This window comes from Eublepharis macularius, chromosome 9 (assembly GCF_028583425.1).
Source record: "Eublepharis macularius isolate TG4126 chromosome 9, MPM_Emac_v1.0, whole genome shotgun sequence".
NCBI classification, from domain to species: domain Eukaryota; kingdom Metazoa; phylum Chordata; class Lepidosauria; order Squamata; family Eublepharidae; genus Eublepharis; species Eublepharis macularius.
Window position 1 is genome coordinate 63945246 of NC_072798.1, and position 10468 is coordinate 63955713.

Below are 10468 nucleotides of genomic sequence, written 5' to 3' on the forward strand. Positions count from 1 at the left end.
AGCTGAAGCAAGGGGGTGGATTTAAACATTAAAGCGCTCCCGGCACCGCTGGGAGGGCCCACCAGTCAACTGTAGCAAGGGGTTGGATTTAAACGTTAAAGTGCTCCTGGTGCTGCTGGCCAGCTTGCAACGCTTTAACCCTCCCGCCTCCTCCATTCCCCTTGCATCAGGGCAGCAAGTCAGCTGGAGCAAGGGGGGGATTAAACATTAAAGTGCTCCCAGCGCCACTTGCTAGTGATGCCAGGAGTGTTTTAACCCCCCCCCCCAGTCTGGATTCACGGACGACGGACCAACAGACCAGCCGAAAAGTCATGAAGTCTGTGGAAAACAAGTGTCCCATGACCCGCCAGTTCATGAACGCTGAACCAGGCCATTCGGTGTGAAATTTTGGTCTGTTTTCCAGTCTGTGCACACCTCTAGTCTGCAGTAGAACAGCAAACCCAGTAACACCTTAAAGACCAACAAGATTTTGAGGGTATAAGCTTTTGAGAATGAAAGTTCCGTTTGTCAGTTTTGATTAAAGAACCTTGACTCTCAAAAGCTTAAATCCTCAAAATCTTGTTGGTCTTTAAGATGTTACTGGACTTGTGTAAGGTTCCTTTTAGAAAGGCACTTGTTACCAGAACTGCTCTTTAATAAGGGGGAAATTAGCTTTAGCAGTCTGTAACTAAAAATAGCGCAGATCTAACCTATGTTTACAGAGGTCTCGATTCCAGACACTCTAGTGACAAAGAGGCAGACTACAAATAAGTTCAAACACGTGTATTTACTAATAGTGTGGCGTAAGCCTGAACTTGCACATACATACAAGAAAGCATACAAGGACTAGGAAATACAGAGTAAGAAATATAGAGACTTTCGCATTAGCAGGTTCCCAACGTTGGTGGGGAATACTCATAATCCTGAAGCGAAGCAGAGACACAACAGCGAGGTGGTCCAATGCCAGCAATGGATCCACAGACAGACAGCAAGGGGTTCTGGATAGGGAATGGCCTAAGCACCGTGTGGTCTGAGAGACCATCTTAAATACCCCAAAACGTACGCTGGGGCTGGTGCTGTACTTGGTGGTTCTCACAGATTAAAACAAAGGCTCTAATGGGTACTGAATGGCTTGGATGGGCCACTTTGGTAATCTGATTGTGATAAGTGACACCTCAGGAAGAGGGGACAAAAGAGGGAGGGGGAAATCCGAGTGGGCTGAATGGATGTTCCAGCGAACAGGGCTTGTCCTGATGTCATCAGCTCTGGAATGCGGAGGTTTCTTTGAGATGCATTCTCTAAGTGCTTGGGATGGTCGGCACTTAGTTCCTTCTCTGGGGCGGCTCCTAAGATATGCAGAGCGGGGCAAGGTACTCTCGCTGCGGACGTGGTGTGCCCGCTTCGCCGAAATGGCTTCTCAAAGCAGTCTTCTTCCCTGGGTCTTCTGGCTGCCTGAGAACATGGATGCCGGCTGGGCATAGCTGGGGCTGGATAGCAGGCTGCCCGGTAGTGAGGGCAAGCTCGGCGACTGGCCCGCGGGAGACTCCAGGCGGGAACTGACCAGGGAGCGCCTAGCCAGGCTTGCTGGAGGTTTCCCCGGCAGGCGCCCGGCTGCTAACAGCGGCTTGGGCCCATATGAGGCAAGCTTCCATGGAGGCAGGGGGAACAGCACATAAAACACAGTCCAAAGCTGGGAACAGGCACGGTCCGTGGTAGATGGCAATGCAGGCGTGGGGCACACTTGTACAAAGTCCAAACACACACTGTGAAGCACAGATATAAGTCTAGGCAGGGCTGCCCAGGAAAAGAGTTCTTTGTGCAGTTATCCAAACATGGATGCAGGGAACTACGCAGTCTATTGCAGCAGCAAGGTAGTTAAACAAGCAGGCAGGAAACTGACACGTGTACCAGGACACACACGTGCAAGGCAAATCTTTGTGTAGCAGTAAGACAGCAATGCAGGAAACTTTAACACAGTCCATGGCAGGCCTTAAAGCAGGAGAGGGGGCCTGCTTGGCAACACAGTGGTCTTCCCAATTAGTTTCTATCTGTTGGATTATGAAAAAGTTCCTATGAAATATTGAAAGCACATAGCAGAGTTGTACCAAAGATATCACTATCTATTTAGGTGAAAAGAAGACTAATGTTTTTTTCCACATCTGCACATGCTACCAAGAGAAAGGTTACTGAAGAAAGGTAGGAAAGATTCAGATTGTGAATCTGCTTCTTAGAGTATCTGTTTTAGGACATAACCAGAACAATCTTAAGTTAGGCGGGGGGAGTGCTCAGGGGGCTGATGAGCCCTTATGCCAACATATCTCAAATTTATGTCAATGAAAGCCTGAGTTGTTCTGACGCAGCTCCCCAGCAGTGCCCCACTATGGCCAGCCACCAGTGGGCTTCGGGAGTGGGTGGGCCAGAGGGGAGGGTTGGGAGTTAGTCAGCTTCCTAAGACACTTCCAGGCTGAGTAATGTCCCCAAACAGAGGTGGACAGTTACAGCATAAAAAAGACAACATAGCCCATTGATGCCCATGGAAAGGGAAAAGTCACCCTCCTCACACCTGCACAGCCCCATTCCAATGGCCTGGAGGAGCACAGGATGCTGACTGCAGCCTCATCCAACCCCTTTGTGTCCCAGCAGTGATCAAGCCCTCTTCCCAGCACCCAGTCATGCCCTCCACCATACATAAACTCTGTTCAGGCAGCCCTGAACTCACTAAGTAGAGTGCGTGGCATGGAGTTCTGTCTCCCTGCCGTGCAGACTTAGAGCATGAGGCACCTTGTTGATGAGAAAAGCACAGAGTGGGCACTTCGCAAAACTGGGCGAGCAATTAACACTTAGGCCCCCGGGGGAGAGCAAAGTACAGAATGTTTGACTAACATCTCTCATTGCAGATTCTTGCAATGAGTACCCTGTCTCCACAGGCTTGGTTCAAAGGGGCAAGCATGCACTGACAGGCAAGCAAGAGCAGGGGAACTGCCTGTCTTAGCTCGCTTGTCCACATCTGCCTCCCTCATTCCCTTTGCATGAAGGCAGCCACTGCCCTCACTATGGTGGTCTCCCTAACCAAGGCATATTGGGTGGGTGGGGGACAGCCTGAGCCTGGTATTCTAGGCACTATGGGCCATGTCTGACAATGGGGCAGGCTTCTAGGGAAGAGTACTCGACAGCTGCCTCAGATGGTGGACAACTGTGGGTTGGATTGCCTTGGAGATGGCACTCTGTATTCCCCTTTAAAGTGGCCCAAGATGCATTCCCTTGCAGGATCAGAGCCACATGCCATGGCAGCAGCACAAGGACCAAATCAATCTGTCGCAGTTGCACAGGACTTCCTTGCTGGTGGGTGACATTTGGATGCCTGCAGCAGCTGCCATGGTGGGATCTCCTGCCCCCACATAGGGCCATGGACACTCCTGAGGAGCCACAGACCTGGCTATGGCTTGCCATCCCTACACATGTCTCTGTTTCCTTTCAGGCAGGTAGCAATTCAACTGGGAGACATGGGCGCAGTCCCTGGCAATCCCTTCAGACTCCATTTCCAGCCTTGCTCCAGAAGCATTCTCCCTCAACAGCTGTTTGACCTGTGAGTCTGCCTCACTCATGAGCAAGCAGCACAAGGAATGGCTCAACCTGCATCCGAAAGACCCCTGGGAGCAGAGCGTGCAGGCACAGTTGCCATACTGGACCAAAGGAGTTGGCAATCCGCATCCCGGCATCCTCTTTGTGTTTGGCAGTTCAATAAAGTCTGGATTGTTCCCCAACTCTCTCCCTGTTTGCTTGTATGCAGATGACACTAGCTCCATGCCCCTCCTGCCCGAACTCCTCCCACCATCTGTCATTCCCCACAGGGTTGCCCCTTCACATATCTCAGTGGGTGGACTCTGACTCAGGGTGGTAATGCTGGGATGGCTCCAGTAGGTGTTCCAGGTGTGTTTTGTTCTGCACAACAGACGAGTTTTCCGGTGGCACCTTGGAGGCTAATCTGACACTTCAATCTGCTCCCTCCTCATATATACTGCAGGAGGCTCTGTGCGACTTGGAGGGTTGTCCAAGACAGTGTGTGGTTGTTCTGGGGAGGGTATCTCTTGAGCCAAGGGTTTCTGTCAGGGTGCCACAGTGATGGGGTCTTTCCACCCTGTCCGCTGGCTCTCTGGGGGTTGGGGATGGGGAGTGACATTGAGAGGCAGCAGCTGCAATTTCAGCCAGAGATTGGTTGTGCCTGTAGCTGCTGCTCATTGATCTGTCAAAGGCAGCCGCTGCATGATTGGTGGATGCTTCCACTGTTTCTATGGAGATGTTTGCTCTGCTGATTGTCTGGCTATGTTTGTCCTTTGGTGTATCTCCCTCTGGAAAATCCTTAGGGAGCAGTCTACTGCAGCAGAAGTTGCATGGGCATCTGGACACCTCTGCCATGGCGCCTTTAGGATTGCATTGAACATCTGGGAAAGCCTTAGCCTTGAAGCCCTGTTGCTGGCCTTCTAGAATATCTGTTTGGCCACTGTGTGAAACAGGATGCTAGACTAGACAGACCATTACCTGATCTTGCAGGGCTCATGTTCTTTCACTGGGACCCAAGCCATTATTTTAAATCTATTATCTTTGTAATCTTGAAAACGTAGGCTACAATCCAGACATATTTAAGCACTTTTATGTAAGGGGTACTTTAAGCACATGTTGCAGTCTCCCAGTGAAATCTTTGAGACTTTACAGTAGCTGATGGTGACTGGATCACACCTGCCATATTAACATAATTATGTAATACCCCGCTTGTGCAATCAAGGGACATTGTTTCCTATAATTTATTGCTTGCTAGTATGAATCTTTCTCTCTCTCACACACACTCTTTTTTTCAAAAAAGAAATGAGTCAGTGGCCTACTGCCCACTATGATGATATGGTAAATTTGCAACTTAGGCGCTGAAATTTCCTGTAAACGTCCTGTGGGCTAGCAATACAAAGTGAAACTAAGCTGTCACTAAGTGCTATTCTCTTACTTCTCAGACAGTGCCTTTACTGCTTTGGAATCACAGCAGTTAAGAACTCCAAAGGCTGGGTAGCTCAAGTGCAAGGCTGCACCATCTGTTTACAAGCTCAGCATCAAACTAACTGCCCAGCCTGCAGCACGTGTTTGCTAAAATCAAATAGCAGGTGCATCACATGAAATAAATGCAAAACAAATAATTGTTGGTAAGCTGACAGTGCAGTCGGTGAACTCAGAAGGTTGTAACTCTGCTTAGAATTGCACAGTCAGTGACTGAACTAAGCCCAAAGTTGCTGGAGAGGATGACAATAATAATTTCCACCCAAGTTCTACCCTTTGTGAACTAAGGAAGCCACCATGATGTAGTGGTTTGAAAGTCGGACTAGGATCTGGGAGGCTCAGTTTTGAATCCCCGCTCTGCCATGGTAGCTCACTGGGTGACCTTGGGCCAGCCACACGCTGTTAGCCTAACCTACCTCACAGGGTTGATGTGAGGATAATGCTATAAGGTACTCTGTGTCCCCACTGGGGGAAAAGGCACAGTATAAATGTAAACAAACTCTGGATCTGTCATAGAAGAGGGCATAATAGGAAAATTGAGCCAAACTTACACACAGAACTTGCTGGTTCGGCTTGTTAAAGCTGCTTCTGGAATACTGAACCAAATATGGGAAATGGGGCTGTAATGAGTGCCCCCCACACCAAGTTTGCATGCTTTGTTTTGGTACTTACTGTGCAGAGGCCATGCAGGCAGGCTAGGTAGTGAGGTCGACCATCGGGAAGCATCTTGTTTTCCTTAATGGCAAGAAGTCTGTCTGCACAGTCATGGATCCAAAGGGGAGAGACTGAGCTCTTAATTCAGTCGGTGGGAAGGGGATTGTGTGTGGCATGATGGTGGAGAGTGCCCTCAAGTCATAGCTGACTTTTGGTGACCCCTGGTGGGGTTTTCACGGCAAGAGATTAACAGAGGTGGTTTGCCATTGCCTGCCTTTGCAACCCTGGTCTTCGTTGGAGGTCTCCCATCCAATTACTAACCAAGACCGACCCTGTGTGGCATACATGAGTGCATTTTTTCTTCAGCGCTTCTTGGGTATGGCATGGGCACTGAGGCTTATAGGGATCAAAATGCAAAAGGTTTGCTTTGTGCTAGGGAGGGGAGAAGCAGATGGCACAATGCTGTGGCACTGCCATCTACAGTTGCCCATTGCCATCCCTTTCTGTGCCTTTTTAAGCACAATACAAGGAAAGGCTGATAGCAACATCCATGCAGGTGTGCACACACATGTGGGTTTGAGGAGGAAGGGGTCTCCTTCAGCCTCTGAGCCCCCAGCTGCTGCAAAGGCTCATGCAGATTAGAGTGCATGGAAAGAAAAAGCAATTAAGAGTAGCACTGAGGAGGTGCCCGTGGCATGGGTTCAGTGGCCTTCAGATGCTGCTGTCCTTCGCTGCCATGGTGCCATGGTGCCAGTGCCACCCCAGTGTGACTAAAGAAGTCCTCCAAAGAAGATGGGCTGAGGACCATCAGGAGGAATGTCATCTTGCCCAGAGAGCCTTCTGGAGACTTTGGGGGCTTTTCTGTTTAAAACTGTTATCCTGGTGTTAAATGATGGGGAGGTAGCAGACATGTGCACTGCACACTCACTCATGCATGCACCCTCATTTTTTTCCAGATCACCATTCTGCATGAAAGGACCAATATGGTTATTTTTTTTCTCCCCCCCCCCCATAATTTCACCTTTTTCCTTTTCATTCAACTTTGGGATAATGGTTTTAGTTGGAAAGGGAGACTGGCAACCAGTAACCTGTTCGGTCTCCCACTTTTATGGACAAAAATAGGGAGAAAAGAAGGCCATCCTTCCTCTTCTCCTCTTCCCTTGAAGAAAAAAACAACCTCTAGCCCTCCCTTTCTATGTGCTTTTATGCACTGTGCAAGGACCGGCTGGCTTGGTGTTACCTGAATTGGTCTCCTTGCAAGTAAGAGAATTTGTGGGGGAATTACCAAGCAAGGAAGACAGATATGCGAGAGGCCAGTAACTAATGTCTACAAGGATCCCTTCCTCTAGAGAACCCTTTCAATAAACAGGCAGATATTCAATCAAAAAGGGTTTTTTATTTAAAATATTACAGATCAATTGCACACAAAACACACAGCACACACAGAGAGCTAACTAGAAAAAACAGGGAGGAAAGTTAGAGAGAGTTGCAGAGTTGGTTTTATAGTTACCAGGTCCAGAAGATTGGGGGTGTCCGAGGGAATGGAGCTTCAGTGGCTAGTACTTCATGGCAAGAGGGAGAAGGGTTCAGACGTGCCATCTGAGGATGTGTGGAAGGTCCAGAACACACACACACACTGAGCACATGGCAGGACAGTCATTTGTACTGTGAAACATGCCCTGAGGCAGGACTGAGCCAAGCTACAAATGACAAATTACACTTGCCTGACAAGTGAACAGACTCACGTGCATTCCTCCCTGTTCATTTGCCATTCACTTGCGCTCCACTTGATCAAGTGGAGGGCAAGTGAACAGGGAGGAATACACGTGAGTCTGTTCACTTGCTAGGCAAGTGTAATTCGTCACTTGTAGCTTGGCTCTGAGAGTCTCGGCCCTAAAACAATGCCTTAATGGTTCTTCCCAGGGTATGACAAAGGACTGGGAAACTGTCTCCAGGGTGGGACAATGAACTAGGAAGGTTTGATTCTGTAGGAGTTGAGATGTGTCTGTTTGAAGCTGCCTTGTGTGAGGGCTGGAGCTGACATCACTCTTAAAAGAAAATTTAGCGCATGCAATTGTGGAGCCCAGTGCGTCCACTATTCTTCTCCCTTCTTCCTGTCCCTGTATTTGCTAATTGGAGAGTCTCATACCCACCATTTTTTTCTTTTTGAATTCTTGAGAGGCAATTAGTGGCAGAGTTCTGGGAGAAAACCTACAAAGTACTTTTTGTGATCGTTCCACTAGCTTCTAGTAGATTGCTCTAGTGTGGTTTAAATTGTCTGCTTGGTGCAAAATGGCACCTCTCTGCCAGAGCAAAACATTCAAATGCCGATGCTCAAACAAAATGGTATTCTCACTGGCCTCCTCACATCACATGACCTTGTTCTGCGATGGAGAAGCCAGATTCTTGAGAGGATTCCTCCATCCCCGAGTCTAAATCACCATAAACATGAGCCCCAGCTGCAAAGAAAGGAAATAAAAAAATAAACCCAAGAAGTGATCAGTGAGGAATGTGGATTGCCATCAGGGAATGGGATAGACATTGTGCTTAAAGGGGTAGAATGCACAAGTGGCACAGCATTGCAACTCTCTCCTAATTAAAAAAAGGGGGGATGGATGCTCAATTGCTTGGGGCTTGTTGCAGGCTTCTCCTAATGCCAAAAAGGGGAAAAAAACTACAAAGATATGTGTGGAGAGCTGGGGAGGGAGTGGTTTCCACAGCTGTTTGAGAGACGAGGATGCAGTGTTATGATCCTTTCCTTGCTTAAAAAATACAAAATAAAGAGGGAATGTGTGGAGAACTGGAGTGGGAGGGAGTGGTTTCCAGTCAGCAACCAGGGAAGGGAAAAGCGGGGAAGAGACACAATTAGGGGCTAAGAATTCTGCGTACATATAGGATGCATCAGCGATGGCTCAGCAGCGGCTTAAAAAAAAGTCGCCTTATGTGTGCATGGAAAAAAATTGAGGGAAAGCTAGGGAAAGGTCGATTCTGTCTTTCACATGTCCTTTCCTCATGTGGAAATTTGAAATTCAAGAGAAGCAGAAAGTAATCTGAATTGCCTTAAACTGATTGTGCGGAATACATCCACATCAGGGGGATCTGAAATAAATATAATAATAAATAAAAAAATTATGAGCATTAATTAAAAGATACACTTTTAAAAGAAAGAAAAAACTGAGCATATGAAGAAAATAATCAGTATAGGAGCACTGAAATTAAATTGTAACAAGACAGTGGGAATGCTGGTTAGGATGGTGGAGATCTCGAAGGACATTTTGGGTATCACTTTTGATGTTCAGATGACCCTGGCTGACTAGGTTAAGAGCCTAGGTATTATACTGTATTCTACATTACTGCTGGAGAAGCAAGTTAATGCAGCTGCAAAAAAAAATCTTTTTTTTCCAGTGTAGAAGATGGCCCACTACCTTGACATGGCATCTGAGTGCCTGGATCCATACCGTGGTATGGATACTTACATCTCCCCAAGAAGTAAGCTCAGAGAAACCAGTTGGTACAGAACGCAGCAGATCAGTTATTAACAGGAGCTAGGCAGAGCATGCAAATTACTCCCATTCTTCAGTCATGCCTTTGGCTGCCCATCAGTTACTGGGTTCCGTTCAAGGGACAGGCTATTACATAAAAGAGAAACTTTGAAGCTAGGGCATCTTGCTGGGCCTGGGCCTTCTGTTGGATAAAGAGATGGCAGTGATAGTCTGAGGTACCTTTCACCAGCTTTGGCCTTTCCAGATCAGATTACTACAATGCACTCTAGGTGGAGCTGCCCTTGAAGGATATCTGGAAGTTACAGCTGGTACAGAATTCTGCAATTAGAGTGTTGACTAGAGTGGGTTGTAGGGATCTTATCAGTTGAGTCTTGTTCCGTCTACATTGACTCCCAATTTGTTTCCAGGTGTAATTCAAGATGCTAATGTTGACCTTTAAAACCTTATACAGGCTTTATATGGGGTCAGCATACCTTAAGGACCACCTACTCCTATATGAACCTACCTGTCCACTCCAGACATCTTCAGGCTTTGCTTCAGGTGCCTGTACCATCTGAGGCTATATGGGTGACAACCTGAGAAAGGGCCTTCTTGGTTATGGCTCCAAAACTTTGGAACTCTCTCTTCAGGGAGATCTGTCTGTCTCCATCTATCATTTTTTTCCATCAATCAGTGAAGACTTTTTGTGTGTTATGTTTGGCATCCCTCCCCCCGCCATCTGCAGGACCACCTTTCCCTCTGTGCTCCATCCTGACAGCTTCACTCATTGACCAGGGCCTTCTGTGGGTGCCACCCTGCAAATGGGCAAAATTGACAACTGTCCTTACAAGTACATTCTCACCTGTGGCCTCCATTTTACAGAACAGCCTGCCTGATGAGGTCAGGAGGGCTCCCATTGTCTGGGCAATCTCCAACTATGTAAAACTGAATTATTCAGGAGGGCTTTTTTACACAGGTAATAAGGCTTTATGGTAACAAAATGGTTCAGACAAAAGTCTCTGTTAACAGAAAAATGTCTATGGACTATACTACTGTGTAATGTTACTGTAAGTATGAATTCACTATGTAATTTTTGTATCATGTAACAGGTCTTATTAATTCTTATGATTTGTTTCAGTTCTGTTTTCAGATTTGTGCAATTCAAATCATATTGCATTTTAATTGAATATCCCATCTTGTCAATTGGATTGACTTACACTGTGTAATCCGTCTGTCTCAGTAAGAAAGTCGGACTATAAATAATGTAAATAAATAAAGTTTATTTTTTAAAAAACGCAATGAGGAGTTGT